Source organism: Enhydra lutris, unplaced genomic scaffold (genome assembly GCF_002288905.1).
Source record: "Enhydra lutris kenyoni isolate GAN:26980312 unplaced genomic scaffold, ASM228890v2 scaffoldscaffold2, whole genome shotgun sequence".
NCBI classification, from domain to species: domain Eukaryota; kingdom Metazoa; phylum Chordata; class Mammalia; order Carnivora; family Mustelidae; genus Enhydra; species Enhydra lutris.
The window spans coordinates 98699592-98709990 of NW_019154086.1; the positions used below are offsets into that span (position 1 = coordinate 98699592).

The following is a 10399-nucleotide window of genomic DNA, read 5'->3' on the forward strand; positions in this document are numbered from 1 at the left end:
CCTGGGTGGCCTAGTGGGTTAAACATCTGACTCTCAATTTCAGCTCAGGTCATGATCTCAGGGTTGGGGGATCAAGCCCCAGGTTGGGCTCTGTGCTCAGCAGGGTGTCTGCTTGAGATTCTTTTCCTCTCTGTCTCCTGCTGCCTCTCCCCCAGCTTGTACTCTATCTCTCTCTCAGATAAATAAATTATTTTTTTTAAAAAGATTAAATATTTCACAATGTATGAGATTACCCAGAATATAAAAACCTAGAATAGTAGGCTTTGGACATTTAGAAGAGATCCAGAGAACTTTATAAAATCTCAAATTTGCAGAGCATATGATTTTCACCACAAAACATGGACAAGACATAGAATACCACAAAATCAAATCAAGATGTAGAAGCTTGGCAGTTCCTATGCATATCTTAAACTAATTCCTATAATTTCTTACAAGAATATTGCAATTTCTCATTCAAATGTGTGTCTTTGCAAAATTCAAATAAAACTCTAGGGTCTTTGATTACTAATTAAATGGCAAACAAGGAATTATATAAATCAGCTCTACAGTTTTTTTTTTTTATAAGCAAGCTTTGTTTTTTTAAGATTTTATTTATTTTAGAGAGAGAGAGAGCTTGAGTAAGGGAAGGGACAGAAGGAGAGAGAGAGAGAGAGAGAGAGAATCTCAAGTAGACTTTGTAATGATCACTGAGCCCAACATGGGGCTTGATCCCACAACACTGAGATCATGACCTGAGCCAAAACCAAGACGCTTAACTAACTGAACCACCCAGGTGCCTCTGTTCTACAGATTTTTAATGGCAGATAGAATTTCTTGCAATTCTTTCCTTGTTGATGCTACCATTCTTTTAAAGCAATGCCCATTTCATCATTGAGAAAGTCCTTTATCCAATATATTAAAATATATATTTGATGCCTAATTTAATAATACTAGTATAAGGCAAAGGGAACTTTTTTAAACATTAGCATCACTATAAATTTTATTGCAGATAAATGCACTTTTTACCATTTTTGAAAGGACTATTCATATCAGAAGAAATTAAGATGACATAAAATCAAAGGAAGATAATAAATCATGTTAATTTTTATCAAAATCCCAAAAGTGCATGTGAATATTTTAGTAATATGTGTTTTTCAACATTAGGTTAGATCGCAGAAGTAAAAAAATTTAGATACCATACCAATATGAGTTTAATATTTGTTATCAGCTGTCAGTAGAGATATATTATCTACTATCTCCTTTTTCTGTTTCATTATGTTCCAGATTGATCAAAACCTCAAAATTCCTTAATAACAGATGAGTTTTTAACAAACAAATCATTAAACTCTTCCTAATTGGTATAACTTAATGTTTGTATTTCTTAACTTTCTAAAAATTATTTAACTAATATTCAATAAAATACTAGCATTTTCTACTTACATTGAAAGTTGTGATATTAAATGCATGTAGTTTCCTAGTTTTGAATTTCTCTGTTTCTCTCCAGGATAGAGAAACCATCTACATTTGATATATTGTACTTTTTCAAAAAAGATAGAAATAGAAATTACTGTCATCAGTGTATAATTAGGAATATATATGAACAATATGAAGGTGGTGATAATATGAAAAAGAGTAATTTGTGTCTTCAGATTGTCTGTGTGATTTATGATTCCTGTTTAGAACCTGATTTTCTCATGTAAAGAGTTTTTTGGGGAGGCGCCTTGGTGGCTCAGTGGCGTTAAGTCTCTGCCTTCAGTTCGGGTCATGATTTCAGGGTCCTGGGATTGAGTCCCACATCGGGCCCTCTGCTCAGCAGAGGGCCTGCTTCTCTCTCTCTCTCTCTCTCTGCCTGCCTCTCTGCTTACTTGTGATCTCTGTCAAACAAATAAATAATGAAGAGTATTTTTTGTATAAACATGCTATTCATCAATAAAAATATGTGAATATTATTCATAAAAATAACAGCACTTTTTTTTGCATCAGATACATTTACCACCTAAATAGAAGAGGTAAAGAAAATTTCCAAAAGGATTAAATTTCATTATACACATAACATGATGTATATTGTATATGTAAATTATCTGTTTATTTAAAATATCCAATTGATTAAATTAAAACCCTATTATCATTATGATTCCAATATAACAATCACAAAACAGGTATCAATAAGTATTCATAACAAAAATTCTACTATACCAAATTGTTTAAATGATTTGCTATATTTTACTTTTAATAGTAACCATGTCAGATCACTAACCTACTTAGATTATTGAATATCAGTGACCTTGAAAAATTGTTAGTATAAAAGTTGTCCTAATAAATCACTGACATTTGTTTTCTTTGCATAATGAGAATTATCTATGTAACACTCATACAGAGGCTGCTAATAAGTCACCCAAATCCTCATTTCTTCTTCCTGGGCACATGGCTTAATCGTATTTCTCAGGCACTTACAGTTAGGTGCATCCACAAGACTGATTTCTAGCTAATGGACAGTTATGCATAAGTGGTATTAATCACTTCTGAACCTGGTCCATAAAAATGTCACGCAGGTGCTCTTTGATGCTCTTTCTCCCTATAGCTTAATGGATCCAAGATAACAAACAGAATGACCTAGGAAGACACATGTTAAAGATGGCAGAGTCTCAGTCAGACTGAAAAACTGTGTAGAAGAAGGTTATCCAGCTATTCTGACATGATTTCTTTCCCTATGCTATTATTACAGGAGCAGGAGATACCTTTCTCTTCATTAAGGCCCTCTTTTCTCTCTCTCTCTCTCTCTCTCTGTGTCTCTCCTGTGTGTGTGTGTGTGTGAGTGTGTTAATATATCTATATATACTTATAGGGGATATTTAAATTAAATATTTAAATGTGAGTGAGGTACTTAACATTTTTGAGGGGTTTTCCTCAAAAATAAAATTGTGATATACAATGACACTGAATCACTGTAACAACTTAAGAAAAGTGTTTAGCATAGTGGCCAGCACATAATGAGGACTCTCCGCATATTCTGTCATTGCTACATAGAGGGGGGTATGTATTACTCTCTTCTTAGTTCCTTGGCTTAAAAAAAAAGAAAAACTCTTGGCATCTTACACACACACACACACACACACACACACACACGTATATATATACAGTTTTGGCTTATTTATTCCAGAATTTATCATTAGAATAAAATCAGTGACCTTCAAATATACTTGGTATGCAAGTCATTTTTCTATCTTCTTTAGGATAAGAATTATTAAATACAATGCAAAATATTTTTATCTGAATGCATGTAAAATAATAACATAGATTCTTTTTCTTAAAAGGGATTTTTGAAATGGCTTCTTCAAACTAGGACTACTTAAAGTTTATATCTGTTTGCCACACAAAGTGAGCAAAGTGTAAATTTACTTAATTGAAATAAAAATTACTTAATTGAAATTATTTTCTTTTTGTGTTATTTAAGGCAAGTGTCACTTGAGGCATGGCTGAGATATGCCTCCACCTTGCCTTTGTCTTCAAGGCTCTGTGAATGGAACATGAAGAGTGAGGCAGGAATAGAGGCCACCAACAGAATTGTATAGGTCTCATTCCTGAGTGAAAAAAATCCTTCTTCACTCTCCTCAGCTGTCTCTTGACAAAGATGAGTCTGAAATCTTCCAGGATTTACCTCTTGCCTAGAATGTAAGCAATGCCCCTGGGTTGGCTTAAGATTTTCCCTTTGTCCCTTTCCCAAGTTTACACACACACACACACACACACACACACACACACACACATTCATACCTGGCCTTAGCTTTCTTTCCCACCTTCTTTAGCATCTATGAAACCTGCAAAAATTCATAGATCAATTCAATAATTATCCCATATTCATGTGACCCCAGTAGAATATTCACATAGGAGGGACCATTGGAAAGCTTCAAGATTAACTTCTCATATAAAATATAAGGAAATAAAAGCCCAAAATGTGTTAGCTGCAGAATTACAATAAAGACCCAAGTCCCATGTCATAATTCAGTGCTCTTTCCAAGTCATTGCAAAATTTTCATATATTCCTAGCCTTAGAAGTTAAGTATTTTTTTCCTTATCTATTCAACTGAGTTTAGTAATTAGCTAACCTGAATAAAGAAGATCAAGAGAGTATTGAAGAATATTGGATATGGTTAGGAAATAGGGTGAGCAAGTCTGACCCACTTTAACTTAGAGATTCACATTTAAACCTAACTCGATTGCAATCAAGAATGTGATATTAAATATAAACACACCAAAAAAGAGAGAGAGAGAGAGGGAGAGAGAGATCAAATACACAGGGAAAAAAAAAATGATGCCTACCTTAAAAGAGTAAATACAGAACAAAGTTCACCATGGTTCTATGATTTATAACTTCAATATACCCATCAAGGAAAAAATACATGTATGAAAAGACGAGATCTCTATTTTATCCAAGTCTTTCTGGCAAGAAATTCTTGCTTTGAATAACCACACTATCTGAAACCATAGAAGTAGACAGGAACTTCCTCTCTCTCTCTCTCTCTCTCTTTTTTTTTTTCCCAAAACTATTCACTAATCTTTTAATTAAAAGTGAATGATGGAGAGATGGCAAGTGAGCAGGAGAAACTGAAAAACACAGCCTCCTTATGTATTTGTACAACCCTAATCAGTCTGCATATCTCTCAGAGAGATCTGTATTAGTTACATGGAAACTAATCCACTCTACTAAAGCTGATGCCCTTAACCACGATGGTTGGCTCTAGTTCATAATGTTTGTAGACACAGGCTGATAAAATATATAACCTAAGAAAGAAACTTCTAGAAAGGTTTTATGCATTTTAGGATGCTAACATTTTAGAGAATCATTTTATGCCAATATGGGCTTTAAATAATGAAAGATCTCTGATTTTCCTGGGAGCCTCTAAACTTAAGTCTCTGTATTTAACTAAATTTTTTTCCTCTCAATTTAATAAGTTGTCTTTTATTTTAATCATAAAAGTACTATTCTGGCAATAATGTATAGGAGTATCCAGGCATATATGGTGCAAACAAGTTTTGTTTTTTTTTTTTTAAGCCAAGGAATTAAAATGAAAATAATGTGCATCCCACCCTCTATATAACAATGAGAGAGAATATGCAGAGAGTGCTCACTATGTGCTGGGCACTGTGTTAAGCATTTTTCTTAAGTTTTGTGGTGATTCCATATAACTGTATATTGTAATTTTATTTTTGAGGAAAATAAAACCCTCAAAAATGTTAAGTAGCTCACTCATATCTAAATATTTAAGTATCCTTTAAGTCTCTGACACTTACAATCCATTAATCTTACTATTATTCACTCCCTCTCTCTATCTTCTCCTACTTTCATATGCCTCCAAGACCAACTTATATTTCAAGACATTAGATTTCATTCATTTGTTCAACAAATATTTATCTCATGCTTATACAATGCTTGATCCCCTTCTAAGTGCCTGAGTCATGTCAGTGAGCAAAATAAACAATGTCTTCATCTTAGTCAAGCCTACATACACTTCATTACATCTAAGCTCTATTCCTTCACTTTGCTCTCCTTTTATCACACAAATCACACAGAAGAGAAAGCAACACGACTGTGGAGGGAGAGTCTACAATGATGCATGACAAGCCAAGAAATGCCAGTTGCCACCAGAAGCTAGAAAATGTATAGAACAAATTCTCCTCTAGAACCTCCAAAGGGACCTCTAACTTCTAGAACTGTGAAAGAGTGAATTTCTGCTGTTCAAGCCACCAAGTTGGGGTGCCTGGGTGGCTCAGTGGGTTAAAGCCTCTGCTTTCAGCTCGGGTCATGGTCTCAGGGTCCTGGGATCGAGCCCCACATCAGGCTTTCTGCTCAGCAGGGAGCCTGCTTCCCCCTCTCTCTCTCTCTTTGCCTGCCTCTTTGCCTGCTTGTGATTTGTAAAATAAATAAATAAATCTTTAAAAAAAAAGCCACCAAGTTCAGGGAAATTCGTTATATAAACAATAAGAAACTAATACACAGAGAAAAGTAAATAGTCATAATTCTAATATTATGCTCAAAATTATTACATAAAAATGGCCTCTTTTTTATTTTAATTTCTGTATAGTTAAGATACAATGTTGCATTAGTTTTAGGTGCACAATATAGTAATTCAACAATTCCATACATCCCCTAGTGCTCATCATGACAAGTGCACTCCTTAATCCCCACCACCTATTTCACCTATTTCCCCATCCACCTCCCCTCTGGTAATCATCAGTTTGTTCTCTATAGTTAAAAGTATTTCTTTGCTTCTCTCTCTCTCTCTCTCTTTTTGCTTTGCTCATTCGTTTTCTTTCTCAAATTCCATGTATGATAAAATTCTATGAATTTGTCTTTCTCTGGATGACTTACTTTACTAAGCATTATGATCTCTAGTTCCATCCACTTCATTGCAAATGGCAAGAGATCATTCTCTTCTTATGGCTAAATAATATTCCGTATATATATATATATATATATATACCATATCGTTATCCATTCATCTATTGATGGACACTTTGGCTACTTAAAAACTGCCTCTTGCATCATTAATATTTCTATGTAAGTGCTATTCAAATTAGCAGTATAAATACACTCAGGGAAAGAAAAATTATGTTGGCATTCTTTTACTAACCATTAATTCTTCACAAGCACCTTATATATTTTGGGAGGTTATCTTTATTTTACCACTTCATAAATTACTTGCTGAAACAGTGTGTTGTAAGACATTAGATATGAGATCCAGGAATAAACTATATTTTCTTTAGCATATTATAGTAATGTTCTAAACTGCATTGTTTTGTGATCATAAATTACTGTCATGTAAGCAAAATTATTTGCTCTTAAAAAGTAAGAAATATGAATGTGTTCAGAAGGAGGCCTGAGTATGTGGAAAAGCTTTCTTCTTTAATAAAAGCAAACTCAGAGGAGGAAATTCTCTCCTTCTCTTTCAGAGGATGTAGTCATGATCATTTTTCAACAATGCTGGAAATTACGGAAGCTATGTTGGAATTATGGATGATTTGTTGAGTACAGCAGAATGCAGAAAGAAAGTACCCAGCACACAGATCATACCACTAAGCTGCTGAACCAATTATGGCACCACCCTACTTGCAAGGGTACTTTGTGTTCTTTAATGTAATTAAGTTCCACTTTCAGTTGTATAGCATTCAATTATTTGAAGCTGAATATTTCTCAATTTAGATAATGATCTTACCACAGTGCCATTTATTGTTCATTGTTTGAGTAATTATTCATTCAATGACAAAATGATAGAGTAGAAATTTTTGTCATGTTGAACAATTAACCAGGACTTGATTAAATGTATTTCAGTTTCCAAGGAAATAACATGAAAACTGAGATATTTAATTGTCCAGTAGCAGGTTGAGGATTTTTTTTCCCACATAAGGAATCAATTATGTTGCCATGATGCTTTCAGTTGATGCCCTTATTGAGCACTGGTAATACTTGCTAGATGGTACACTGAAATAGATAAATGGGGAATGGATTCTTTCCAAAGGGCAAATATATCCTGGGTTGGCTTTGTAGCTTTTATGCTGGTAGCAGAATAAACTATATTCCTCTTTTGTAAGACTGTTCTGAAGATGGAAGACATCTTAAAATTTTGACATACATTCAATGAAGTGGTGAACTCTATAACCCACCCCAGACCTACTGCCACATTGGCTCCATATCTAAAAATCCAACAAAGATCTTGTCTGGAATTTTTCATAAGCACATATCTAAATATGAAGACAGTTAATATTTCTATCAATTATTTAAATAAAGCTAAAATTAAATCTTATGCACAATGTTCTTAATACATGAGCTCACATAAGAAAACTAATGATTCAGCAGATGATTTATTAATAAGTTGGCAATTTATCTTAAAATATATTTATTGTAATTATTTTGTAACACATAATAAAATCTTCAGAGAAACCAGGCATTGTTTCTTTTCTCTTTTGTTGTTTCCAGAACTCCTTCTGTGAAGGAACCTTTTAACCTTCTAGTTTAGGCACCATATGATGTATCACATTATGCAATGAAATATTCTGAATTTTAGAATCAGAAATTCAAAATTTCTTCTCAACTCAACTTATTAGTCATTTAACCACCCCAATCTCTACATTTACATATCATTGAAATAAGTTAAAAAAATGATATCTGACCTGAAAGATTTGTTTTGGGGATCCAGTGATGAAATATGTGTAAAGTCTTTGTAATTGTTGAACTTCTGTGTACATATTTTTATGTTTCTTAGTTTTTATGACTGTTGCAATGATCATAACAATAAAATAAATGTGGTGAGATTTGATGTTTTGTTTACAATGAGAAATTGAGTAGTCAAACTGTGTCTTATAATAGTATAACTACTACCAGCTGGGAAAATGAAATATTTATAAGTACCTTTAAGATATTTATGAAATGAATAGTTTTCTTTTTCTAGTAAGAGTGAAATAAATCAGGGGGGCCTGGGTGGCTCCGTTGGTTAAGTGTCCGACTCTTGATTTCAGATCAGGTCATCATCTCAGGGCTTCCCATTGAGTGTGGAGCCTGCTTAAGATTTTCTGTCTCCCCTCTCTCCCTTTCCCTCTGCCACTGCCCCCCCCCAACTCCAGCTCTCTCTCTCTCTCTCTCTCTCTCTCTAAAATGGAGAAAGGAAAGAAAAAAAGAAAGAAAGAAAGAGAAAGAGAGAGAGGAAGAAAGAAATGGAGAGGCAGAAAGAAAGAAAGAGAGAGGAAAAAAGACATGTATATTATCAAGCTGAAATTTCAAGATTACTTGTTTCAAATCCTTGAAGAGAAAACATTATAACAGACAGAAAGATAGACATTAATCTATAAGTGGCACAAAAGAAATAAGAAAATGACCATGAGAATATAGAGAAAAAGGCCTCTTCAGAGAGGTAGATGGCTCAAGTATAGGTTCCTGATGTTAGGTTTCCATAAATCTCCATGTCTTATACAAAATAAAAGTCTTATTCACAAGTTTTATTTGTATTCAGGTTGAATTTGGTGCTATGGTAAATATACATGCCCAAGAATTATTTTGCACAAAATTTTCCAAAAATAAGAGCAAGTCAAAATCTGTATCTCCTTTTTTTAATATAAGTATTCACATATACTCACATAGCTTCTCAAAATTTTCCCTACTTCATTACAATTTTATGTTTCTAAGTAATAATGCACAGATACCTTATTATATATATTATTAAAATACGTAGTTAATTTATTCACTCAATACTTACTGAGCAAATACTATATACCAGTTATTGCCCAAAGGGATGAAGATAAGTATGATGAAGAAGATACTTAATTTCTTCTCTCAAAGAGTTGTAATGTAGTAAGGCCGCTCTTCTCAAATTTTAATATTCATTCAAATTATAGGGGAAATTTTATAAAATGTAGATTTTAATTGAGTTGGTCAGACTGGACTTTAAGAGTCAATTTTTCTAATAAGTCCACAGGAGATGCTGATACTACTGGTTCAGGAATCTCACTATGAGTAGAAAGGTATTTAAGCATACAAACAAGGAAACTGGTAATTATAGTCCAGGGCATGTTGGGTAGGTAAAGAGAAGATACAACACAAAAGCATCAATCAGATAGTTGGGAAAAAAGTAAGTATTGGAAATAGATCTTCCCATATAAAATTTATAATAAATAATAAAAATGGTCTTTTCTGGCTTTCTCCCACTGTGCAAGTACACAGAGTGAGCCAAGATGGTGGCTCCCATGGATATGAAGCTGAAGGAGGCCTTCACAAAGCTTCAAGACAAAGTTATTGACATTCAACAGAAGGCAAAGATTGAAGACCTGCAGGTAGAACAGCTAAACAGAACAAAACAACATGCACATCTTACAGATATAGAGATTATGACTTTGGTGGATAAGACTAACAAGTATGAAGATGTAGGATGAATGTTTATTCTTCAGTCCAAGGAGGTAACTTAAAATCACCTGATAGAGAAACAGAAAATAGTAGAAGAAAAAAATTAAAGAATTGAAGCAGAAAAATTCTACCAGGAGTGGAGTGTGAAGGAAACTAAGGACAACTTCTAGGAGATGATGGTGGCACAAAGGCCACGATAGGAAACATTTAACAGAAGCTTCATGCCCCTTCCCATTCCTGGCAAGGGCAGAGGGGCCCATATGGTGAAACATCCTCTCTTTTGTCCTAATGAACATTTTATTTGGATGATCTGGTAACCCTGTGTTTTCTATGTCACCCTGATACCTTTTGATTCTAACACTATTTTTCTGTCCTGGCTCTCCTTGCCAGCCCTACTCAGGATGCTCTTCTCCCCTGGAGGTGAGTCACGAACACCCAGGAGAGGGAAGAGGGGATCAGGGACAGATAAGGGAGCTCTGCCCCAGCCGACTACCAGTTTAGCTGGTTAGATCAATGAAGAGCATCTCT

General features: G+C 34.2%; 1 pseudogene; it reads left to right on the forward strand.

The window, feature by feature from the left end:
• The first annotated feature begins 9702 nt into the window (after positions 1-9702).
• LOC111152196 lies at positions 9703-10071 on the forward strand (annotated as a pseudogene).
• The last annotated feature ends 328 nt before the right edge of the window (positions 10072-10399 follow it).